At 41.9% G+C, this 26,543-nt stretch overlaps 1 pseudogene; it reads left to right on the top strand.

Moving 5' to 3' along the window:
• LOC105069318 (UDP-GalNAc:beta-1,3-N-acetylgalactosaminyltransferase 2-like) overlaps positions 1-26,543 on the top strand; it is a 47,994-nt pseudogene that overhangs the window by 18,356 nt on the left and 3,095 nt on the right.

The raw sequence follows: 26,543 nt of genomic DNA, 5'->3' as shown, positions 1-26,543 counted from the left end.
GTGTTTTAAGATTTGCCACACCTATGTAATTATCCGCACCTTGCTTTTGCAGGCAGTGATAGTATAGTGGTTAACAACTTGGGCTCTGGAGTCAGGCTTCCTGGCTTAAGTCTAGGCTATGCCATTTTCCGGCTGTATGACCTTCAAAGAGTTATTTACCCCTGTGCCTCAGTTTCATCTTCCATAAACTGGGGATAAAAGTACTTAACCTGTAAGGGATTGACATGATGATGAAATTAGTTGATACATATAAAATATTTAGAATAGTTCTTGGGACATGATAAGTGTTTATTGTTATTTTAAGGAACCTGCCTTTTTATAAATTGTGTTTCAATCAGCTTTTTTTTTTTTTTAATAAATTGGGGACTATATATTCAGGTCTATTGTACAGCAGAGGTTTCTTACTTAGGAGGTCTGTGAATTTAGCTCACATCATTAAATGTTAAAATTTTGTGTATAATTGTGTTTTTTAGGGGAGAGAGTCCTTTAGCTTTTCACTGGGGGCGCAAAGGGATCAGGAACCTAACAAAATGCTGTATTACTAATGATGTAAAAATAGCTTAGAACAAATTATGTTTGAAATCCAAAACCAAACCAAACCAAATTTAAAGAAAACTTACCTTCAAATTAACCAGACTTTTATTTTAAATGTTACTATTCATTAATAGTAAAGGAGTGAAGCTTTTCTTTAATAGAAAATTTACATATATGTAATACCTAGGTTACCAGTTTTTTAAAATAGGTATAACTAAATTAAGATTAAACCTAGTTTTATCTTTTTGATGATTTAAATAGCATTTAGATTTACTTCAGTACCTTAAGGTCATCATGATACTCAGGGTGTATCGAGGTTCTGATTAATAGCATTGTCAAAGCAGCAGGATCCCTTGTGTCCAGGGAGCTTGAAGTTCAAGGTACATTTGTTTTAGATAGAAAACAGGTTGCATGTCATAATGTGCTTAACCTACTGCCTCTAGTAGACATGCTTCAGCTTGGGTATCCTATTTACCAAGTATATTAAAGAGAAAAGCTTTTGTTGTTGTCCAGTATATTTGGAGTCTAGAGTCTCTGGCCAGTGCTTGCCCAGCCCGTGATGAAATCTGTATCCTCCTTTTTTTCCTCCTGCTTATGTATGTGATTGGTTACGAGCCATCAATTCCATTTAGTCACATTTTATTGAGCATCCACTAAGTGTAAAATAGCATTCTAGGGATCTAAATGATCCACTGGGGTGTGGGAAGAAAATGGTTTCTGTTTATCTGAAAATAAAATTATCTGAAAATAAAATTAATCTTTATTAATATTGAATATATTAACTGATAATAACATGTATATTCTGTAAATAAATGAGTATGTGTACAAATGTTTTTAACTGATGAGGTTGTGTGATCTGCAAAGTTGGAAAACCACAGATTTAAGAAATACAAAGAACTTTGATATAATAATCTTTTAAAATAAATTTTTATATTATTTCTCAAGGTGGCACTGATATTCTCAGCCATATTAAGTGCCTCATGTAATATCTCCTGATCTGTTTATGGTAGTTGCGAAAATTATTTGAAAAGGACTGTTTTGGGCTTTGATTAGACAACTGAGGGGGAATAGAAAGAGTTTCAAATTTGAAGGCAGTAAATCTGGTTTGAATCCAGGCTCTGCCACTTTCTATGACCTTGATCGAATTACTTAACGTCTCTGGGCTTCATTGTCTTAATCTGTGACCTGGAGCTAAGGTCATGACCACACAGGGTAGTTGTGCAAATTAAATGTGTTGGGACATAACACCAAGTAGGGGTCAGAAATGCTCACCACGTTTGATGTGCTTATCTCTTACTGATAGTGTATAGCAAGAGGTTTTCAGTGTTGAAGTGATTTCAGTTATTTTTGTACTGTGATAATTGCCCGACACCACAAAAACTGCTCAGCAAGAAGTAGGATCTTGGGAATTTGCAGAGCAAGACGGAATTTACTCATTATTTATGACTGCAGTCAGTACTCCCATTTAGCCTTTCCTAATAGATGCCTTTAAATTTAATATTCCCTGTAGCGTTTGTATATACACATGCGTACATGTTTGTACAAAAATCTGTTACAGTAGTTCTGATAAATATTTTACATAGATGTGGCTGAAAATTTCATTCTTAAATTTTAAAATAAATTTTACCCCCCGCCCCAGAAGCAGCCATTTTTCTGAAATATTTTAAAAATGTATTGCCATTTGTGAAAGAACTATATAACAAATAATTATCTAGATTTTGCTATCAAGCCCACTTCATTACTGCATAGTAGTAAAATAAAATAGTATATTTCTTTATGTAAGACTCCTTTTCTCATTGCTTCCGTAGTTTTGAATCAGGAAATTGAAGCATTCAGTCTTTCCGAAGACACTTCATCAGGGCTCTCTGAGGATCGAGTTGTCAGCATGAGCTTCCACGTTCTCTATCCAATCGTCATTACCAGTCTCGGGGTGTTTTATGATGCCAGTGATGGGGGTTTCCAGAGGAACATCACCGTCAAGCTTTACCAGGCAGATCAGGAGGTACGTACTGCTTTGTATACGCTTTTCCCCATTTTTCTTTTTCAAAACCGTCAGCTTTTCCTCATGGCAATTATTAGGTTGGGAGACTTGCACTTTTCTGCCTTGTCGATTAGACACATGATGGTGTAATGTGTTACAGCACTGGTTTGGGGAGAGGGTACCAATGAGTAAATGTTGTTATATCTAGGGAAGGAGGAGTTGGACAATCCCTTAAAGTCTAAAGAGTTTCACAAGTTGATAATAAATATTAAAAGTTTTGTACTTGTAGGTATAATCAAGTATTACTGCCTCTTTCTTCCAACCTGAAAAGTCTGTCACCGTAACACAGACTAACAGCTGCTTCAAACCTTTTTTGTGATAAGGGTGTAGAGGGAATAAAAATTTAAAACAACTGGGGTTACTGTTGCTGATATTTGGGGAAGCGTGATTGTTCCCAGAGTGTATCGGAAGGTGTGTAACAAGGAATTGTACTTGAAAAGATCTGTTCCTGGGTTTTAAACTACATGAATCTTGAAAGAATTATACAGTGAACATCCATATATCCACCAGCTAGTTTATACAATAGTTATATTTTGCTGTATTTCCTTTGTGATATCTGTGGTTGTTCATCGATCTTTTATAAGAAATGTATTTTAGAGTAAGTTGCAGGCCTCAGTACAATTCAGCCCTAAACACTTTAGTGTGCATATCATTAACTAGACTTTAATATTTGTTTATGGTTTTAAAATTTTACATGCAGTGTAATGTGCATTCAGTTTTTTGAACAGCATAAGCCTGTGTAATCTAAACTCCTATCACCTCATCTTATTCCCTAGAGGCAACCAGTTTTTTTTTTTTCCCCAACCATTGACTAGTTTTGCCTGTTGTAGGATCCTACTTCATATATAAATAGAATCATATACTAAGCACTCTCTTGTGTAAGGCTTCTTTCAGTCAACATATTTTTGAAATTCATCCATGTCATTGTATGTATCAGTAAATTTTTCCTTCTCCTTCTTTGAATTGCTAAGTTGTATTCCAACAATGTACAATGTTTATCTAGTCTTGATGGACATCTGGAATGTTTCCAGGGTTTTTCTCCTTTATTCTGTTACTGTGATGAATTACGTTTATTAACTTTTGGAGTATTCAGCCAACTTCGTATTCCTGTTGAGTGTGATGTATTATTCTTTTTATATATTGCTGGAAATTGTGTTTCTTGTGGACAACATATAGTTAGGTCTTCCTTTTTATCCAGTCTGAGAATCTCTGCTTTTTACATGGAGTGTTTATTCCATTTACACTTAATGCAATTAGTAAAGTGTTTGGATTTCCAGTTTTTCATTTTGCTATGTTTTCTGCATGTTCTACTTTTTGTTTGTTTTTCTTTTCCTCCTTTCCTGCCTTCTTTTGGGTTAATTGGGTATTTTTTTAGAATTCCACTTTAATCTCTCTCTTGTCCTTTTAGCTACAGCTCTTTGTACTATAATTCTTTGTGTCTGATTGACATAAGAATTACAACACATCCTGAACTTTTCAATCTTCTTTAAGTTAACATTGTACCCCTTCATATAAAATGTAAGAGCCTTGTATAACCCAATTTACTGTCCCCAATCTTCTTTGCTCTGGTTGTCATATGCCTTATATCTCTGTGTGCTATAAACCCCACGATACAGTGCTATGGTTTTTGCTTTAAAAAGCTAAATGTGTATTACAGTAATTTAGAGAGAATAATCTTTTATATTTGCCCACTTACTTACCATTTCTGTTGTTCTTCATTCCTCCTGAATATCCATCTGATACCTTCTCCTTCAGCCCAAATCATAATCGTTACTAATTCTTACAGTGCAAGTTTGCTGGTGATGAATTTGCTTAGTTTTCATTTTTCTGAACATGTTTTTATTTTGCCTTTATTATTCCCCTCCTTTATTTTTGTGGGTATTTTCTAGATATTGAAATTCTGGGTTGCCTTCTTTACTTTCCAGTATTTTAAAGATAGCACTCCAGTGTTTTCTGGCTTCTGTGTTTCCTGGAGAGAAGTCAGTCTGCCTTCGGATGGTTGTTCTGGTGTATGATGTATGTAGTGTGGGTTTGGTTTTGTTTTCTCCTGGCTACTCTTGAGTTTTTCTCTTTATACGTATTGGTTTTAAGCAGTTTGATTGTGTTGTACCTTAGTGTGGTTTTTGCTGGGTTTTTCTTCACCTCATTTCTCTCCACTCATTCTGGGATTCCACTTACATGTACGTTAGACTTTTCCATATTGTCCCACAGGTCATAAGACTGTGTTCATTTTTTTCAGTTTTTTTCCTGTTTTTCAAATTTGATTTGAAATTTGATTTCTGTTCATCTATATTCACGTTTACTGACTCTTATGTCACCTCAAATCTTTTAAGCCTAGCCAATGATTTTTTTTAAGATATTGTACATTTAGTTCTAAAATTTCCATTTAATTCTCGAAGTTTCTATTTTTCTAAAATTTCCTGTTTTTCTAAATTTTGTATTTTTCTGAGTTCAATTTGAACATGTGTTCTCTATGGCCTTGACCTTAAGTGTGATTAATGGCTGTAAGATCCTGTCTGCTGCTCTGAGTCATCTTGGCCTGTCTTTATTGATTATCTTTCCTCTCGAGTATGGTAACACTTTCCTGTTTTATATCGAGTAACTTGGGGTTGTGTCCTGGGTATTGTGAATGGTTCACTGTAGGATCTGGGCATCCTCTTATTCTTTGAGGAGTGTTGACTTTTTTGTTTCTTGTAGCAGTCAGTTAAGTTAGCTGGGCTCAGGCTCTCAGTCCTGTATCCTTGTAGTGGGCAGTGGCTGAAATCTCTGTTCTGTTCATTTGGGTCTAGACGGGCACTTGGATTCTTCTTTGTGCATTTCCGAGTCAGCCACGGGTTAGGATAGAATTTATATGAAGAGTTCAGAGCTTTCTCTGTGACTGCTTCCTTTCTGGGGTTTTCTTCCGCATTGTTAGCTCATCTGTTTGCCACTGCTCTGTCTTCTGATTTGCAGCCAGAAAGGCCACAGCTTTGTTTTTTGTTTGTTTGTTTTTTCGGATTTTTAGTTAGCCCCCTGAGGTGTGCCTCAGACAAAAAGCCATTAAAGAAAAAAAGTGGGGACACACGCACCCAGTGTCTTTCTCATCTTCTTGGTATTGATTTTCCTCCAGTTTCTGCCTGCTTTGTGTGCATTCCAGTGCCTTCAGATCATTTTTTAAAATGTTTCATCTACTGTTCATAATTGTTATCTTTAGGAGAATTTTATATCCCTGGAAGCAGAACTCTGTTCAGTTTTTTCAAGGCATCTTTAAAAATGTTTCTGTATTACTAAAATTGATTGTTACTGATGGATAACAGTATTAGAGTCAGCAATAAACGCAGATCAGTTTACGATTAAATTTGTTTGCAGTTTGTCCTGTTCCTTCGTCCTCTAAAGAACCTGTGTCTTTTGTAAGCGTGCTTAATGACATAAATATAAATGTAGAGAGGGAGCAGCGCTCAGTGATGGTTCCTGCCAGAAGAGCTGTATCATGTTACTCAAGTGCCGGCGTTCGTGTATTCTTGTGGTTGAGGGTTTCGTGGACACCGCAGCTCAGACAGGTGACTGGGACAGCAGCACTCTGAATTCCACCGTCAGCCTTATCTAGAAAGTAGCATCAGTGTTGAATTTAACAGTTAATTGTAGTATATGTAGGCTTTTCAGAACCATTCACAGTGCTTATCAGTCAAGTGGTTTGATTCAGATGTAGTTCTTGATCATGTTGATTTAACTTTGAGCTGCCTTATTTTTAACCAAGGAGAGGTTAATCCTTGTCCTCAAGAAAGGCGTAATCTAAGGTAGACCCTTCTGGGTTCACAGGTTGTCACCATGTAAAAAGTCTTACCACAGCATTGCCAAGAATTGATGTTAATGAAAGAAACATGTATAATTTATTAAAACCCCCTTCATTCTGACTTTCTGCATGGCCTTGATAGCTTTAACAGAAGCTTCCCCTGTGGTAAATTGGTGTCTAAGAGTAGGCTTGAGAATAAGGAGATATTCTTGCCTAAAACAGGGAGAAAGAACCCAAAGAAAACAATAGACAAAGACAGTTAGCCCTCTCTTGTGTTCCCTTTTTCGATTTTGTTTTTTTCTTCTAAAGCGTCCTTTTGAAGGGAGATTCCTGGGTACCTCTGTTTTATGTAGAAATCTCTAATCTTTCAGTTTATTCCTGACTCTCTGGGGTCAAGCCTGGTAGTCGGCTTAATTCAACACAACTTATACCGCTCCTAATGCCCCTCATTGTAAGGTAGCTTTTTTGAGGTTATGTGGGTTATATATTTAGTGTCTTAGAACTTCTTGACAACTTTCGTATCTTAAATATCTTTGTTTAATAACCATGATTGCACTAGAAAACCCAAGTGGTTCCGAAACCAAAGTGGAGCCATGTTCGTAATCATGGTTGGGGCCACTGAGAGTTTAGCTGACCGAGCCATAAGCTGTTTGGAAACCCGTTGCATCTGCCGTGACTGACGTGAGGTATTTCTTCTTGTCTTCCTTCCCCCCCGCAATTGCAGGAGGCCCTCTTTGTCGCTCGCTTCAGCCCTCCGAGCTGTGGGGTGCAGGTGAACAAGCTGGTACAAGCCTGTGGAGCAGTTCATCTTACCAGAGGTACAGGCCAGAGCGAGAAGGCTCCAGTACCATGTGGGCTTTCCCAGTCCTGGGCGTGTGCTTTCAAAGCGGGCGCTTACCTTTTCCTGTCCCGGGGCCGCTCCCCAGAGCGGGAGGTGGGGCCACCAGCTGGGAGGCAGCTCTATGTGGCACTCTGCCCTTACGCCCCCGGAGAGCTTCACGAAGCCCCATGGGTTCCACACCACGGCTTTTGAGAAGTGTTTCACATTGCTGTGGTTTATTTAGTGGGCCGGGGACTATGTGCCTGCCTTAATGACAAAGGACAGTAGAAGGTGTGCTGATGGACCAGACATAGCTGCCACTGGAGTAAAGCGGATAGTTAGGGATCTAAGGCGTCAGGGTGGAGGGAAGTGCAGGCAGATAACAGCAGAGCGATCAGCCACATCTCCAGGGTTAATAAAACTACTCCGAGGTGTGGAAGATACTTGAAACAAGGCTGTAGCTCTTGGTCCAGTCTTAAGGAGATGTGTGCTGGAGACCATCTCAGCTGCCAGGTTCCCTCATCAGGCCTGGAGTTAACTGGAATGTGGCTGCGTCTCAGTGTGTTACAGATCATTCATCTGTCAATCTCGGGCTTTCCAGGCTGCTCCTGTCTAGTCTGAGGGCAGTTCTGAGCCCAGGGCTTTGGAACCGCAGTGGGGTCAGTTTCCCGGTCATCTCTGTTGGTCACTGTAGCTCAGCACTGGGGCTCATCTGGCAGTATCGGAGCTGATTTAAGATGCGAGAGCTCGATGGTGGACAGGTCCTGCACTAACCAGGAAAGAGTTTCCTGCCGCCCTTCATGGGGAGGGAGGGGGTGCTGTCCACGTTTATGCAACAGCAAAATCACACGTTTTATAACATGCTGTGGCCCTCCGGAGTTGAGTGCTAGTAGTTAAACTATATGTGTTAATTCCATAAATGTCAAAGGGAGCTCCTTCGTCTCACCTATATGTGAACTTCTGTTTAAAAACATGAAATAGTGGGGGGTGGGTATATCTCAGTGGTAGGGTGCATGCTTAGATTAGCATGCACAAGGTCCTGGGCTCAATCCCCAGTCCCTCCATTTAAATAAATGAATAAATGAACCTAATTACTCTCAAAAAAAAGAAAAATTATTTTTTTGAAATGTGAAATAAAAGCAAAACTTAAACATACTGTAAAAAATTTTCCAGTTTCTCAGTGTTACAAAAAAGACTATGGTGAGCATCCTGACACGCTTGTGTACATAGCTGGTTATCAGGATGAATTGTTGGCTCAAATTTATACACAGTTTTGAGGCATATGATTTGTTTCTCGAGGACACTTAGCAGTTTTTAATCAATCTGAGTAATTGTCAGCATTATATGAGAATGCCATTTGTGTTATATCCTTTCTAAATTTCATGTATGAATTTTTTCTTTGTTAAATGAAGTATGTACTATCAAAGGTATCTCTTTGTTTTTCTTTATTGGAGTTATTGGGGATTGAACCCAGGCCCTCGTGCATGCTAAGCACGTGCTCTGCCACTGACCTGTACCCTCCCTCTGGTAGCTCTTAGTTAAGGATAGTGGCTCAACTAAGTAGCACTGGCCAAGTGTTGGATCTGTTTTTGAAGGAAGCCGTCTGGTTTGTTGACTTGTTTATTGAGAGCTGACTCTGTATAGAGCACCGGGGCTGTACAATGACATAGTTCAAAGATCCCTGCCCTTAAAGCAGCTCATGATAGTCGGGGAGGAAAAGCTGACATGGCCCTGCCGTAACTTACTGCGTCCCAGGCACAGCTGTAAGCAGATGTCTACACTGTGACTGGTCAGCAGGCTTCTTTGGGATTGAAGCAAGTCACGGGTGAGAGTCCAGCTCTTCCACTGACAGCCAACGAGGGCAGGACCCAGGGGAGAGTCCTGGGACTCCAAGGACCGGGGGCACTAACCTAGTGTCGAGCACAATCGGAAAGGTCTGAAGCTGCCGTCGGACTGGTCTTCACGGACAGCGTCCGAGGACTGGCCCAAGCAGGATGGGAAGCTCCGCAGCGCCTGGGAGTTAAGTGCATGAGGGCGGACACCTGTGAGCGCAGCGGGGCTGCGTGTGGGTCCCTGCTCTGCCCCTCAATGGCCCTGTGACCTTGTGCAGGCTGCTTAACCCCACTGTGTCTCTCTCCTCCTCTGTGCAGCGACCCAGTTCAGAGGGTTGTTCAGGGAGTAAACGATTGAATGGATGTAGAATGTTGAGAACGTGCTGCCTTGTGGCAGGCAGTCAGTGAACAGGTATATGCTGTCCTTGTTACTGCTGGTACCGAGGATGGGGAGTTCCTCTTCCTGAAGAGCCGTGTTTCCCCGCCTAGGGCAGGTTGCCCCCAGGGAACTCTCAGCAGTGTCTGGAGATATGTTTAGCTGTTGCAGCTGGGGGTGGAAGAGGACCAGCATCTTGTGGGGAGAGGCCGGGATGTTGCTGAGCAGCCTCCCCTGAACGGGACAGTCCCCACAGCAGAGTGACGGCCCAAGAGGTCAGGGGTGCCTCGGATGTGAAACTCGAAGAGGAAGGAGTCACAGTGTGGGGCAGCAAGGGAGAAGATAAGCTTTAACCTTAACTTTAGGCTAATCACAATTTTATGGGGTCTACTCCGTTATCTCAGTCAGCCTCACAGAAAGAATTACAGTTTTTGATTTTGTTCACAACAAAATACTACCCTTCTGTCAGAATGTCCTTGTCCTTAGGAAATACATGCTGAAGTAAAGGTGAAATGCATTTTACTTTCAAATGATTCAACAACGAACAGAAAAGTCTGTGCATACAGACAGAAATAAAGCACACGTGGCCAATGTCTGCCATCAGTGTTTGGGTGTTAATCTTCAACTTTTTTGTAGGGTTGAAGTTTATCAAAATAAAAATTAGGTTGGGGCAAGGGCTTGCCTTCCCTGCCAGTGTTGAGGATGGTATATGTGGCCGTGGGCACTGCTGAGGGGACACTCGGCCACATCAGTGGGCGGCCTTTTACGTTTTTAAGACTTGCACTGGCTAAAGTCTTGTGTTTTTTTTTTTATACAAAAGAAACTTTTTAAAATCTATTTTTATATATAGTGGCTAATATTTGTAAATCTCAAACTCCCAGATTTATCCCTTTCCACCCCCTTTCCCCAGTAACCATAAGATTGTTTAGGCCTGTGAGTCTGTTTCTGTTTTGTAGATGAGCTCATAGTGTCTTTTTTTTTTTTTTTAATTCCACATATGAGCGATATCACATGGTATTTTTCTTTCTCTTTCTGGCTTACTTCACTTAGAATGTTGCTGCAAATGGTGTTATGTTGTCAGTTTTTACGGCTGAATAGTATTCCATTGTATAAATATACCACATCTTCTTTATCTAGTCATCTGTTGATGGGCATTTAGGTTGCTTCCATGTCTTGGCTTCTGTATGCAGTGCTGCTTTGAACACTGGGTTGCATATGTCTTTTCACATAGCCTTTTGATCTTCATTTCCCTTTGAGCTTTAAGCTACATTGGCTTTTGATTTCTCATTACATCTGAGTAATGCTTTTTTCTTTTATAAACATGCAGTTATTTAATAGTGTCTCCATTTGAGGGAGTAAGATTACAGATCTTCATTTCCTTCTTTTTGGGTATCTATTTCCTAAATGTTCTGAAATAAATAGGTATTAGCTTTATTAAAAGAAAAAATAAACTTTTTAACATAAAATATTGTTTCCTTTTACACAAAATCCTATTTTTGCTGAAACCGTGTTTAATTTCACATGGACAGTCACTTTTGCTGCATCAAGCCTAAGTGGGCTGATTTGCACAGAGAGAAATGAAAGTGAAGAAGGGGTGGGTTTGCCTGCCTGTTGCCTGTTGTCAGTGAAGGACGGCAGGAGAGACACAGATCGTTCACCCCATCCGAGGGGGAGAGGCAGATGGCACGTCCGTCATCTCCTGCCCCCCACACCTCACAGGCCGCTGGAGGAACATATGTCTGCTGAGCAGGTCTCTTGTGGTGTTTTCTCTGTGACTCACTAGAGCGTAAATCTCAGCAGGGGTCACAGGCTTAAGTGGAGACTGCTGTGTGTTTCACTTAAAATATTTACTTCTCTAATTTCATATTTTCTTTAGTGTAGTGCACCTGAGACTGATTTCAGGAAAAAGACTATTTTCATTCAACCCGAGTCACTAGAGACATTCTTGTTAGCGTTAGGGGTACTTACATGCTTATTTGGAATAAGACACAGAAGAATGAACAGCGTGAGCTGCTTCTGTTACAGGGGACAGGACTTGGCGGCACTCATTTTCCCAACCTGTACCATGCTGTGTTCTCCTCCCTTTTACTGTGGTTCTGTGATCTTAGCAGGGAACTGCCACAGACAGGTTGTTTCACATCTGCAGAGATTATTGGCTTTGTGATGACTTTGTACCAGCGAGGAAAAAGCAGGCATGTAAAAAAGGAAGTGGGAAGGAGAAATTTAACTGTGACACAGAGCAGGTGCAGGAGAGGTGGGGAGGACAGAGCATCTCCCTTTCCTAATAACAGAACAGCTGGTGGGTGATGTAAGTGGAGTGAGTAAACCAGGATCACTTTCTTGGCCAATGTTTTTCCAGTAATTACTCAATCTAGTCAACACTGTTGATGTTAATCATGACCCCATCAAACAAAATGGAGTTGGGTGCTGGGCAGGAGAAATGGCAGTCAGGTGCCAGGTGTCACCTGAGTGGACTGGACAGAGAGTTACTTGTCCTTCATCATACTTGCTAGATTTCTAGTTTCCAGGTGAAGCTTTGATTTCGTTCCTATGGCTCTTACTCTGGCACGGTTCATTTGGCACTACAGTCACTAAGACTCCTGGGACCTACTTCCAACTCCCAGGGACACTTTAGTCCTTGAGCTGGGGGCCTGCAGTTTTCTCTCAGCTCGTACGATGTCCTTTCTTCTGGTTCAGCTTCATCTGGCCTGGTCTTCTTCCCTGTACTTTGTTTCCTCTTTTGTTTTCCTCTTAAATATAAATCATTAGGATTTGATTTCATTCTTTTTTATGGCTGAGTACTACTCCACTGTAGACAGATACGCCATTTTCTTCACCCATTTGTCCATTGATGGACACTTAAGACCTAGGTTGCTGACCTGCCTTGGCTGTTGTAAATAGGGCTGCAGTGAACACGGGGATTCAGGTATCTTTTTGAGATCGTGTTTTCATTTCTGTTGTGTAAACACCTAGAAGTGAAATTGCTGGATCAGATGTTTTATTTTTAATGTTTTGAAGACCCTCCAAACTTTTTTCTATAGTGGCTGCACCAAATTACATTTCCATCAACAGTGCACAAAAGTTCCCTTTTCTACAATCCTCACCAGCACTTGTTATTTCTTGTCTTTTTGATGATAGCTGTTCTAACAGGTGTGAGGTGACATCTCATTGTGGTTTTGATTTGCAGCTCCCTTATGATTAGTGATGCTGAGCACCATTTCATGTACCTGATGACCATCTGTATGTCTTTGGAAAATTTCTATTCAGATACTCTGTCCATTTTTCAAAATTGGATTCTTTGGCTTTTGCTATTGAGTTGTATGAATTCTTTATATACTTTGAATATCAGCTCCTTATCAGATACATGATTTCACAAATATTTTCTCCTATATGGTAGGTTGCCTTTTCAAGTTGATGGTTTCCTTTGCTGTGCAGAAGATTTTTAGTTTGATGTAGCCCTACCTGTTTATTTTTACTTTTGTTGCTTTTGCTTTTAGTGTCAAATTCAAAAAGTCATACCCAAGACTGATGTCAAGTAGCTTACTGCTTATGCTTTCTTATAGGAGTTCCATGGTGTCAGATCTTACATTCAAGTTTTTAATCCATTTTGAGTTGATTTTTGTGTATGGCATAAGTTAGTGGTCCACTTTCATTCATATTCAACGTGTGGCTGTCCAGTTTTCCCAGCACTGTTTATTGAAGAGACTATCCTTTCCCCATTGTGTATTCTTGGCTTCTTTGCTGTGAATTAATGGACTATATATGCCTGGGTTTATCTCTGGGCTCGTCCTGTTCCATTGATCTATGTGTCTGTTTTAGGCCAGCACCGTACTGTTTTGATGACTGTAGCTTTGTAGTGCAGTTTGAAATCGGGGCACATGATGCCTCCAGCTTTGTGCTTCTTTCTCTAGATAGCTTTGGCCATCGGGGTCTTTCATGATTCCACACAAAGTTTAGGATTGTTTGTAATATGTCTGTGAGAAATGCCTTTGGAATTTTGATAGGGATTAAACTTAATCTGCAGGTTGCTTTGTGTTTTATGGATATTTTAAGTTCTTTCAATGCCTCAAAAGCTATTTTTTTGTATATATGTATTTTGTTTTTATTCACGTCTAGTCCACTTACAATGTGTCAGTTTCTGGTGTGCAGCACAATGCTTCAATCATACATGAACATACATATATTTGTTTTCATATTTTCACCAAAAGTTACCACAAGATGTTGAATTGAATATAGTTCCTTGTGCTATACCATATGAACTTGTTTATTGGATTTTGTAAGGAATCCTGTATTTGGAAGCGAGAGACACTCTGCCGGAGTTCAGCAGGTGTTCTGTGCGATTTGATGGGTTTGTAGATGTAATTCTCAGTGTGTTTGTGGGAGAGGGCGAGCAGAGTCTCTCCACTCCACCATCTTGGCTCAACCCCCCATTTTAACAGTTTTTAATTCTTCCAGTCCATGGTCATGGAATATCTTCCCGTTTATTTGTGTCTTCATTACTTTTTCAGAGGGCAGTCTTAATTCCTAAGACAGGTGTTGACTTCTCACCTGGGCTCTGAAATAGCCTCGTTACTGCTCTCCCTGCGGCCTCCGCGTGCTGCCTCTCTGGTGTTGGAGGGTGGCTCTAAAGCCGCAGGCGGGATGCTGTCGCCCTCCTGCTCTGTGCTTCCCACTGCCTTCCGGGAGGGGGCAGGCTGCTCCAGCAGGGCCAGCCCCACCTCCCCTTCCCTCCCTTCCTCAGCCTGGCGCCTTGGTGGTGCCACACTACCTGACAGTTTTCTGAACACGCAGTGCTGTTTCAGGTCTGCCTGTTCGTGTAGTTTTTTTTTAAATAGCTTTTATTATGTTGAGATATGTTCCCTCTATATGCACTTTGGTAAGAGTTTTTATCATACATAGGTGCTGAATTTTATCAAATGCTTTTTCTGCATCTGTTGTAAAGATTATGTGGTTTTTGTCCTTTCTCTTGTTAGTGTGGTCTGTCATGTTGGTCGATTTGCCTATGCTGAACCAGCCTTGTTTCCCTGGGGTGGATCCAGCTGGATCATGGTGTATGATCTTTTCTATGTGTTGTTGGGTTCTGTTTGCTAATATTTTGTTGAAGATTTTTGCATCTATGTTCATCAATGGTATTGGCCTGTAATTTTTTTTGGTGGTGTCTTTGTCTGGTTTTGGTATCACGGTGATGGTGGCCTCATGGAATGAGTTTGGGAATGTTCCCTCCTTTTCAGTCTTTTGGAAGAGTTTGAGAAGGATCAGTATGAGCTCTTCTTTTGTTTGGTAGAATTTCCCAGTGATGCCGTCTGGCCCTGGACTTTTGTTTGTAGGGAGGTTTTTTTTATTGCTGATTCTATTTCATTTCTTGTGATTGGTCTGTTCAAGTGGTCTGTTTCTTCTTGATTCAGTCTTGGTGGACTGTATGTTTCCAGAAACTTGTCCATTTCTTCTAGGTTGTCCAATTTGTTTCCATATAGTTGTTCATATGTTATTTTCTCTACCGCCTGTTTTTCTGACTCAGACTCCTTTAAGACGTAGCTCAGCTCTCAGCTTTAGACATGCTGTCTGACCTCCCCCAGCAGAATGACTTCCCTTCCTTGCTGAGCCTCTTCTGGCATGTTAAACTTACTTAAAGATACGGCTGATTCTTTTTTTCTCTCAATCTTCAGATATAGAGCCCACTGCCTGGTACAGTAGACACTCAAAAGTTGAAATAATGGCTCATGTCTGAAAGTAGATTGACCCTCAGGTTTAGTCATGTACATATGTTTAGTTTCAAAAATGTTTTTCCTGATTGTAAAAATAGGAAAACGTATGAAAGTAATACATATTCACTGTTGAAAACTTCACTAAAATAGGGAAAAGTTAAAAGGATATGAAGTCACCCGTCTGTTGTCCAGCATACTTGGTGTATTCCTTCCTTCCTGGTCTTTTTTTGGTTCTTCTGTGTATATATCTATTGGCGAGAATGCTTTTTGGTTTTTACAAAAAGAATTGAGGTTCATGAACATCAAGTTCAGTAAAGAGCTGAGGCCAGCCAGGGAAGTACAGAAATAAGCAGCAGCTGTTCCAGATGAGGACGTGGAATCTTGTCAAGGGCTGCTTGACTGTGTCTGTCTGTGGCACAAAAGCTGTACTTGCCAAGCAGACACCTCCCTGTACGCATCATCACTCACTCAGTCGTCCTCCAACAGCCCCTCAGGTGAGTGTGACGTTCTCTGTTTCAAAGGCTGGGGAATGAGGACACCAGGCACATCTGCAGGATCTGCTCTGAGGAGCCCGAGGCCACCAGGAGTGTCCCAAATGATGAAGTTCAAAGATACATTAGGTCAGCATTGAACAGCACACTGCCTGAGGAGTCCAGAGTCTCTGTGTTTGTATCTTCTTTGGTAGAGAAGTCTTATTTAAAAAAACAAAACAAACAAACAAAAAAAACCTTGCAAACCGTTGACCTGGGTAATTGGACAAATTCAATTTTGCATAGTTTCCTTATAATGCTGGCTAAATGAGACATTACTGGAAATTCCTTTATCTTTTAATTTTAATATGTGAAGTGCTTTTAGAATACTAAAGCTGAATCTTTAATCTCCGGCTGTATACCAGAATTATTTTATTTTTTATTGAAGTGTAGTTGATGTACAATGTTGTGTTAGTTTCAGGTGCACAGCAGTGATTCAGCTACACATATGCATACATATCCTTTTTCAGATTCATTTCCAGTACACATTATTACAAGATACTGAGTATAGTTCCCTGTGCTGTACAGTGGGTCCTTGTTGTTTACCTGTTTTATATGTAGTAGTGCGTATCTGTTAATCCCAAAGTCCTAATTTATCCCTCACCTCACCACCCCATTTCCCCTTTGGTAACTGTGATTTGCCTTCTGTGTCTATGAATCTATTTCTGGTTTGTAAATGAGTTCATTTATTATCTTTTTTTTTTCAGATTCCACATATAAGTGATATCATATGATATTTATCTTTGTCTGACTTGCTTCACTTAGTATGATCATGTCTAGGTACATCCATGTTCCTGCAAATGGCATTGTTTTCTTTTTATGGCTGAGTAGTACTCCATTGCATAAATATGCCACAACTTCTTTATCCAGTTATCTGTCAGTGGCCATTTAGGTTGCTTCCATGTCTTGGCTATTGTAAATAGTGCTGCTGTGAACATTGGGGTGCATGTATCTTTTTGAGTTAGAGTTTTCTCCAGACATATGCCCAGAATTAATTCTAATTGATTTTGAGTTCCATTTTACTAACTTATTTATTTGAGTGCCTATTATACACCAGGCATCGTAGGTGCTAGGGTATAGAGGTTGGTAGGACAGTCAAGATCATGGCTCTTGTGGTGTTTTGTTTGCAGTCTAGTGGGAGGAGCCCATTTGACAATAGAAAAATAAATATCAAGAGTGGTAAGTGGTTTTAAGAGAATAAGACGGGCTGATGTGAGAGAGAGAAATCGGGAGTTGACTGTCTTCTGTTGGGTCTGTGGAGAAAGCCTCCCCAGGAGGTGACGGTGAGTTGAGACGTGGCGGCACTGAGGAGCCAGCTGAGCGCAGATGCTCCAAATGGGACTGTGGAGAAGTTAGGAGACACTGGAATTCAGATGTGGCATGGAGTGTAACTTTCTAAGCTCCAAATTTAATAGTAATAATCACAAAGGAAAAAGCTTGTCAGATTGGACAAGATAAAATTTATGGATTTTTGAATTTCAAAAAAACTCATATTAAGCAGCAAACAATTCTTAAAAAAGTATTCTTATTAAGATAATTTATTAAAATAAATTTAATGGATTAATAAGAAACATAAAACTCACTAGGTAAGTGGCAAAGAAGTATGACAAGGCAATTCCCAGAAGAGACTGTATAATTCATAAACATCATTACAAATCAGAAGACGCACCAATTAAACGAGGAGCCATTTCTTAAATCTACTAAATTGGGCTGACCTTCTTTTCTTTGACTAATACCCCACACTGGGAAGAGTACAGGCAGCGGGCATTCTCACAAATTGCTAATGACCCTCCAAGTATAATTTGCTTTTGAAAAGCAGGTTGGCAATGTGTATTAAAATCCATATCCAACATATCTGTTCTTTCCTCATCATTTCACCTCTGGGAATTTATTTTAAATAAAAAAACAAAGCGTTGGGGGAAAAATAAACATTTACATCAGAACATGCCTCAGATTATTTTAGTAGGTATCTGGTAGCTTGAAAATGCTGGACAGCAGGGACCTATGAGTGGATCAGGATGCCTCCACTCAGTGGCATTGTTACAAGCGACTTGAAAAAGAGTGGTTAGCTGCAGGCATGTGAGGAAATGCCTTTGAGACAATGGACAAAGACAGACAGCAGCATGTGAAACTGGTCTTTGGTATTTTAGATGAGCACAAAAAAAAAATGCCTCTAAGATACACACCACAGTGTTAGCACTGGTACGTTACAGCGTGCACTAAGAATCTGTGTCTTAGAAAAAACTTCTCTCCAAAAATGTACTTAAAACCTAAATGACAGCAATAAAGAAACTGACTCACTGTTCATCTTGTTCCACAAAAGAGCTTCGAAGGTACGACGTGTGGGACAGCCAAGACCTCCAAGGCCTGGTGTCCAGGAACCTCCACAGGGTGGCAGTAAATGACGGAGGAGGGGTTCTCAGAGTCCTTACGGTGAGTCAGTCCTTTGTGTGAGGGGGTGGCGGACCTTCGTGTTTTTTAACTTGTGAAAGGGTCTTTAAGTTTACTTTTATACCAACTCATATGGAACAATGACTCTTATGTGTTCTAGAACATACGTACTAGAAAATGTTGAGTCACCGTAGTAAAGATGAAAAACTCCAATGTTCTGTGATTTTATAACTTCAACCTGAGTAAATATATAGTTTTGCCTTAAGATTAGTGCTTTTTAGAAAGTGCAGTATTTTATTTCTCAATTGTTTTTGAGTTAACATGCTTTATATACAGTATTGAGAATATTCATGGTCTCACCTTGATGGTATGATGTCAGTTAAAATACTGTAGACAAAACCATCAGAAAGTAAGCCTGAGTACTCACTGTCACTTACGTTGCTTATGTTGTTGGGGTTTCTGAGTTACATTTTTCAGTTACCACATTTTCTTAAAATTTAAAACAGTTTGACAGGTAAGTTTCTCACAGTAAATGCAGGATGACAAAGAAAGTGTAGGCAAACTGAAATAAGTGGTGTGTGTGCTGACGTCACAGTATCATTGGAAGCGCTTGGCATTTAAACTCACAAGCTCAGTATATTTTCATTAGATATTACCTTTATTCACTTGAATTAATCCCTGAATTTGAAATGAAAATCACATGGTTTGTTATTACACATTCAGAAAACATTTATGCACACGTGTGGTCAGCCAGGCACAGCTGCGGACAGAACAGGCCCAGGACTGGCCCACAGTGGAATTTACAGTCTAGTGAGGAAAAAAGACAGACCCACAGATTCATGGATAATTACAACCTTAGCCTTGAAGGCCAGGTTTAGGATTTCATCCTTGACTTTATGAAAATTTTTATTTAAGATAGAATATTTTATGTAATTAGGTGTTTTTTTCTTTCCTTATTTTCAAAGACTTTAATATCTTGCTTCCTTTTCTGTGTATGAAAGTTTAAAAAGTCCAAAATGTGCCAGAATTCTGTAATATTTAGTTGTCTGCACAAAAGGAAATCAGTTCACTTCTGAATTGAGGGCTCAGTTTAAATATAAAGATTCACAGGACCTGCTCTGGGTGAATATGGTTGTGGAGGACGAAAGACAGCTTAAACACTCAGCTAACCCCCAGAAAGGCAGATGACTTAGTAGCCTGTTCTAAGAAACCCATGTGCAAATAAGTAAAAGTTTTCATCATAAATGTATAAAGCCCAAAGTTTTCCAAAGTCTTGCCCCTTGCCAGCAAGTAGCGATGTCACAAAAACTTTAAAGACAAAAGTCAGGCTGTGACCTTTTAGGTAGAAGTTAAAAACCAAAAAGTACTGTTAAGTTCTAAACAAGCCAAAACAATACAGAGTGTACAATTTTTAAAATGCACATGCAGTCTTTTATGGGACTGCAAAGTTGGAATCTGTAGCGTTCACCGTCGGAGATTCCCTCCGCACTCAGCTGCTGGGTGTTCGGAATTAGATGGCCTCCGAGCACTACTGTCTCTCTCCCAGCCTTGAAGTAACTGCTTTGTGCAGCACAGCTCTGCTAGAAGGATCTGTTCAAAGGAGGAACAGCCAAGCCGTAAGCCCTCTTAGGTGAGTGTGCGGAGGAAGTGCCGCGGCCAAGCTGAAGCAGACCCAGACCCAGGGCAGGGCCGGTGGGGTGAGGGGTGTGCAGCGTGGAGGTGGAGGCGGGGCATCGGGTGCCTGGTGAGGGGAGGAGAAGTCAGTCTCTGGTCACAAAGGGTCTCCCAGCCCCCGGAGGTAGGAGGGACTGTTGCTGGCAGTGGGCACAGGCACCTCCAGGCTCCTGCAGCAACATGAGTAATCGATCGGGCTCATCTGAACTGTGTGCTTGGAGGGGCTCTTCTCTGCCGGGTAATAGTGATGTTTAAACATGTGCCTCGAGGAATCTGATGAATTTGAACTCATGGACATTATCAATGTCCAAGAAATCAAAGGTGGCAATAATTTTTTCACATGGTGGGGCCAGGATGTAAAATAAAATCAGTCTTTGTGATATTGTCAGTGGCAAGTTCAAGAATACATGACTATGTGAGTTGGAATTCAGAGCACCGTCTGGACTGCTGGACCAGATCGTGGGCACTGTTGTCGACAGTGCGAGTGGGAGAACGCTGCTGTCACCCCGCAGCAGAGCTGCCTGGTAGACCAGCACCTTGGGCAGCTTTGTGTGCTGTGGACCAGTCACATGATGAGTTTTGCCAACTCAGTTTTCAAAAATAAGAAGTGTACCTTCAGTAATGAAACATTGAGCACTTCTGTTCTCTTACCTTTCAGGCTGGGGAGGGGGCGTTGCCCCATGAATTAATTCATGGAAGGTGTGGAGGGAGTCGCAGGCGGTTTTATTTATACTATTCAGGGTAAGTCAGCTGGCTGAAAGTCAGCATACGTACTCTCACCTACCTAATCTTCATACTCTGAACATGAAAGGTAATCTTTTTTTTGTCATTAAAAGTAATAGTTTTGATATATAATTCACATACCCTATAATTTACCTCTTTTAAGTGTTTGAGTCAGTGGTTTTTAGTATATTCAGAGTTCTGCAACCCTCTCCACTAATTCCAGACCATTCCCATCACCCCCAAAAAGAAGTGGCTGTTTGTCTTCCTGAGTGACGCTCCTTTTACTCACCACATCTGTGAATCCTGAGTTCTGCACTTGTCATCTTTCAGAAGGAAAAACTCTTGTCCACACACTTGCTGTTGGCCGTGTGTCCTGGTCATCACTTGGGGAAGAGAGGCTCTGCTTAGTGCTTCTCTCTGGCTCGCAAAGCCCTGCAGATCCTGGATTCCTGTAAAAGGATCAGGACAGCTCCCCCAAAGGCTCACAGTGCCTGGGAAGGCAGAGGCCGGATTCTGCGAGGCAAGTCTCCAGGGGACTCCCTCAGCAGCGCAGAGCTGCGGGTGGGCAGACCCTCTGTTCAAGGCCTCTGCCGGCAGCCTGAGGATGTGAATGGGCCGTGGCTTTTTTATTTCTAACATTTTTATCTTCCAGTGTTTCTGCATTAGAAGTATTTCTGTTCTTAGATCAGCCGTAAGACTAGGTTGGAACAGGTACATAGGTTTTGCCCACAAGCTTGCCACTAAAAGAGAGAGATTTAAAAATTTAGGGATCCTTAATTTTAGTCCAGAGATTTTTCATGAAACCGTGAAACCACTCTGTCAAGGAAGGTATCAGTGTAGCTCAACAGAGGCCAGCTGATGGCCAGGCCCTGGGGAACTCAGACAAGGGGGTCAGGCCACTCTTGGGGGCCAGGTACAAGTGTATCACACCATCTTAATGTCTAGCAGCTTCCTTTCTCTTGCCAGTTAATTCAGGTGTGTACCGTCAGGAGTTCTGAAAACCTTGAGGGGCCCTCGAGACTTCTGGCACCAAACTGGTCTACAGGGAGCAGCTCCTGTGCCCGAAACAGCTGTTCAGCATAAATTTTCTCTCACTGAAGCTAATGGATTAAGCCTTGTCTGAGGACAGTCCCTTTCAAACAAGAGAGAAATAACTCAAGTTTTAGGGTAAAGGGAATTTAAATGAATAGGTTTTCTTCTAATGTACTTGGATATATCTGAAAATCTGTATATAATTTTTTAAAAAGCTGAGGATCTATGTGGTATTTAAAAGAACCACATGGTACAGAAATTTTCCAATTTTCTTGGGCATTAGTGTCTCTCCTGGGCCCTACCTCAACCTACAGAGTTAAAAATCTTCAGGATTGGAGCTCAGATACCTGTATTTTAACAAGTTCCCTAAATGGATTTGATGCCTTTGAAGTTTGAGAGGCTGTAACCATGTAATTCTTTTAAATAGCACCTGGACAGATGATCAGACTTAAAACACACGCAGACATATTACTGTATACTCATACATTTCAGATACGTGCATTAGTACAAAACAAAACGTACAATTTGTGAATGAAAAATTCTGTATTTAGTTTCTGATCTGATCTTGTTATCAACCTTTCCCTATTACTGCAGTTTTGTAACATTCTCACTTTCCTTCTGGTGTTAAATTGTGTATATCTATCCTTATTTTTAATTGATTTTTTTAGCTTTTTGGGGGGAAAGGGGTAATTAGATTTACTTATTTTTAGAGGAGGCACTGGGGATTGAACCCAGGACTTCGTGCATGCTAGGCACGTGCTCTACCGCTGAGCTGTGAAGATGCCACAGTCGAGTGTAAGAGTTGGAAGGGACCCAAGGTCATTTAGGCCTGTGTTTCTCAAGGGTAGTTGCGGTCCAACTGCAGCAAAGTTACAGGAAGGTCCCGGGTTAGAAATACAGCTCCCTGGGCCCCACCCCGGACCTGCTACATCTTTAGGCCTGGGGCCTAGGAATCTCTATCTCAATGAGCATTCTGAGAGAACCACTGATGGAGCCCTGCTCCTCCTTTCACAGGTGAGAATACTGAGGCCCAGAAACGTGTCATGTGTCCCGTACCTCGCAGACCATGGCGGGGGTAGAAATCAAATACAGTCCTCCACCCCCAGCCCCAGCCCATCTGCATGTACGAGGCATAGAGAGCAGCACGCTAAGTTCCCTCCCAGTTTCCTTTCCCCAGCCCTCGGCCACTTTTTATTCAGAAATTTCCTAATTTGATTGAGACAGTTGAGAAAGCCCTGCCCTAGAGAAAGAGCTGCCTCATGAGGACAGTCATCCACAAACATGACAAGTGACTGGTCAGCTCAGGAGGCGGTAGTTAAACTGTGATGCACACAGTAGCCATGTGTGTTTTGATACTGTAAATAAACCAAAGACGGGCTGCTGCAAGGAACGCCCATGGGCTGTTGCAGAATTCACACATTTACATTTTGTCATATTTGCTTCCTTTCCTTTTTTCAGGGAAAAAGCATTCTAGAAATAGTCGAAGCCCCCCTAGTCCTCCCCTGCCCTGTCCCTCTCCCTTCCCCTTGAGAGGACCCCGCTGTCCTGAAATTCCCATGTGCCCTCCTGTTCTTAGTTTTCTGCCTTCCACCACCCGTGTACGTAGCTGTTCATCACATGGAGTTTCTGGTACTTTGTCATTTATAATTTGTGGTATCATATGTATGTTTCAGTTGACAAGATTCTTTTTCTCACTCAGCATTGGTTTTCGGTGCCATCGCTGTTCACATGCGAGATGGGGTTAGGTTTTTTACCTGCTGTGTTTCCATCACGTAAACATACCACAGTGTAGCCCTTGTCTCTGGGCATTTAGGCTGGTTCCATTTTCTTGCTGTCAGTAACACTGCTGCAGTAAGTGTCCTTGTGAGCGTGGCACATACAGTGTCTAGGGCCACATCTGCATGTGGACTTAACACGTCGCCCAGCATGCCTTCAGCCTGGCCTAGCAAGGTGCTGCGGAGTCGCTCTCCAGAGGGAGCGTGCCCGTTTGTCCTCGCACTAGCCATGTGCCAAGTTCCCGTGTCCCTGCCTCCCAGTGCCGAACAGCTGTATTTCTGCTGGGGTACTTTGGACAGGGTATTAGTGCACATTATGTTGTAAGTTCTGAGTCTTAAGTTTGCTATAGCATCTTTCTCCAACTCTCTTTTCCTTTTTAGAAGGTGAAGTTCTCTTAAAAAACCTTCATTCTCGCCCCCGAAGACTCCTTGACCACATAAGTAATCTCTAGGAAGAGGACGCCTCCATGGTGACATTGTCTTCGTGGACATTATCGACACTTACCGGAACGTCCCTGCAAAGTTACTGAACTTCTATCAGTGGTAGGTGCTGCTTTATTGTCTTCTGATGTAGAAAGAACTCATCGACATCAAGCCACTGAGTTCTTTTAAAAAACAGCTAAGAGCCCTGACCACCTGGGCTGTGATCTGTCAGATCCTGGTTCTTCATGTGGACTGATCTAAAATGCTGCTGTTTTCTTGCTCAGGTTGGCGGGTCCACAGTGTGAATGACACTAATCTATCAAAAACAAATGAGGCAGAAATTGATTCACTTTGAGTCATTCCCGCTGGCCGTAGCTGTCTCAGCCCCACATGGGATTAAATCAGCGAATGTGAAAACAGCCCACTGTCAGCCAGTCACCCCACCACCACGTCCCCCATTTAGTCACTGGCTCTCAGGCTCCTGGCCCGAGTCTGTTCATCTGAGCATCCATAGCAGACTTCTCCTCCACACACTGCCCGCTCTAACCCAGAACGCTTATGCGAGATGAAATTCCTCAGCCCCTAGAGCTGTCACACTGTCACTTCCCGACCCTCCCAGGTGTCTCGGGTCACAGGTGTTAACTCCTACCTTTGTAATAATACCAACAACAACATAAGTAATAGTAACTGTTACTCACTGGATACTTAGTTGTTAATATTACTGAGCTCCTCTAGGGCCCTACAATTTGCTGTCCACCCTGACAGCAGAATGAAAATCTGCTTCTCTGTCCAGACCAAACCTATAAAGTATGTTTACATCTCTGCCTTTGGCTTTTTTTTTTTAATTATCAGTGAGCTTGTTTCCTGGGACCTGATTCCCAGCAGCCCACCCCTATCTTCCCTCCACACCATAAAGAAGACCTTCATTATTCACTCATCTTGAGTCAGTCGATTCATCAGTGGCCTCACTGCCTTTATCACAAAAGTTTATCTCTTACTAGCAAATATTATGCATGGCTTATGCTGTTAATTGAAATAAACTTTAGAAACATAGGGTTATGCTTTTTGTTGTGGACTTGTAAATTCACCATTTTGTGACTTAATGAAACTTTCTCCAGGTTTCTTTAATTCATATTTCTGTCATCCAGCTGGTTCCCTAGCAAGAGTCTGGGTTTTTTAAACAAAGAGGACTGGCAATGGGAAATGAAAGAGTCAGTTTTGTCTCTGGTTGCCACTATATTTTTTTTTTTTTTGTCTAGATAAATGGAATCACTCTCTCGTGCCCTCCAGAAGGTCATTTTTAGTAGCTGAATTGCTAGAAACCGTTTCCAAGGGAAAATGCATTTCAGTGTGTTAACTCAACTTTGTAAAAACCATGAACTGAGTGTCACACGAACAGCAGCACAGATCTTGCTGTTCCTCAGCGTTCTGTGCCAGCTGGGGGACTCCTGTCCCCTCATCCTGAGAACACTGGGCCCAGTTTACATGTCTCTCAGACGTGCCTAAGCTTTTATGTTCCACTAAGCCAGATCTTCAGTCTTTTTTCCCTTTATACCTTCTAAAACCGGTGTGGCTGCTCAGTGGAGACAAAGTGAGGCCTGCAGCTGGGCGCAGCAGTGTCCTGTTATCGCAGGCGTTCCCGACCCTGGAGGAACAGAAGCTGGTGATGTCAGTGTGCCTTTGTCTCCTTGCAGGGACACACTGACTCTCATCCCCCTATTCACCAACAGGACCGTGGAAACAACCAACTTTGATTTGTTGCTGAAGACAGATGATGACTGTTACATAGACTTAGAAGCCGTTTTTAACAGAATTGCCCTCAAGAATCTGGACGGGCCTAATTTTTGGTGGGGAAAGTAAGTTGAACCTTGTGAGGCCACTGGTGTTCATCTCCTGTCCCTGACCAAATGTCATTTACTTAGAATGCAATATAGACACCATTTTCCGTAAGAAAATGTTGTTGGGCTAGGAAGTGTCCCTATCTGGCTCACTGTGTTTTACTCATCTGCAGTTAGAGGAGGGAAAACACTTAAATGGAAAACCTCCAGCTAACGTGTGTGGAGGAAACTGTGGCTTTTGTCCTCCTGCCCGACAAGTAAGTGCTGCTCAGATTAGAAGCGGCTGGGCTGAAGTTTTGCATGAGAATAAACTTGTGACCCATTTCTGAAGCCGTTTTCTCTGTCTCTGTAGGAATGCAGTATGGACTGGTGATTCATTTTTAAATTTTTTTTAGTGTCTACACAAGATGATTCAGAAACTCGACAGCTGGGCCTTTGAATTTAACATACTGGTCTTGCGTGTAAACCACCACTAGATAGAGAGTTCCCTAGAACATAACCTCTCCCTCTCCCCTCCTCCTGCAGGGCATTCGTCTGTAGTGATGACTCAGGAGTCGGTGTCTAGTGGTAGATGCTTACTCTGAATCTGTTTCAGGCTGAATTGGGCGGTTGACTGAACTGGGAAATGGCAGGAGCTGGAGTACCCCAGCCCCGTGTACCCTGCCTTCGTGTGCAGGTCGGGGTATGTGATCTCCAAGGACATCGTCCACTGGCTGGCCAGCAACTCGGGGCACTTGAAGACCTACTAGGTAAGGGCGGGGTACTGACCCACGAATGTAATCCTCCAGGAAGTCCTGTCTGGCCCGTATCCCGCCCCTGGACCCAGAGCTGCCTGCCCTGGGGAGAAGCCTGTTATTCTTTCTGCAGGAACCAGCCTCAAAGGCCCAGGATATACTCCTGTCCCTCAAATCCTAGCTCTAAATTCTATTCCTGAACCCTCTTCGAGCCCGCTTATTTTGTCTTCAGCTACATGGAAAGATCTGGTCCCTGGAGGGGTGTGAGGCTGGAGGTGAAGCTTCCTTCTCTGCCGATTCTGCTGACAGTGTCAGCAACGGCTGCCTGTCCTCCGACCCGAGC

Source organism: Camelus bactrianus, chromosome 29 (genome assembly GCF_048773025.1).
Source record: "Camelus bactrianus isolate YW-2024 breed Bactrian camel chromosome 29, ASM4877302v1, whole genome shotgun sequence".
Taxonomy (NCBI): domain Eukaryota; kingdom Metazoa; phylum Chordata; class Mammalia; order Artiodactyla; family Camelidae; genus Camelus; species Camelus bactrianus.
This window is presented reverse-complemented; position numbering and strand designations above follow the sequence as displayed.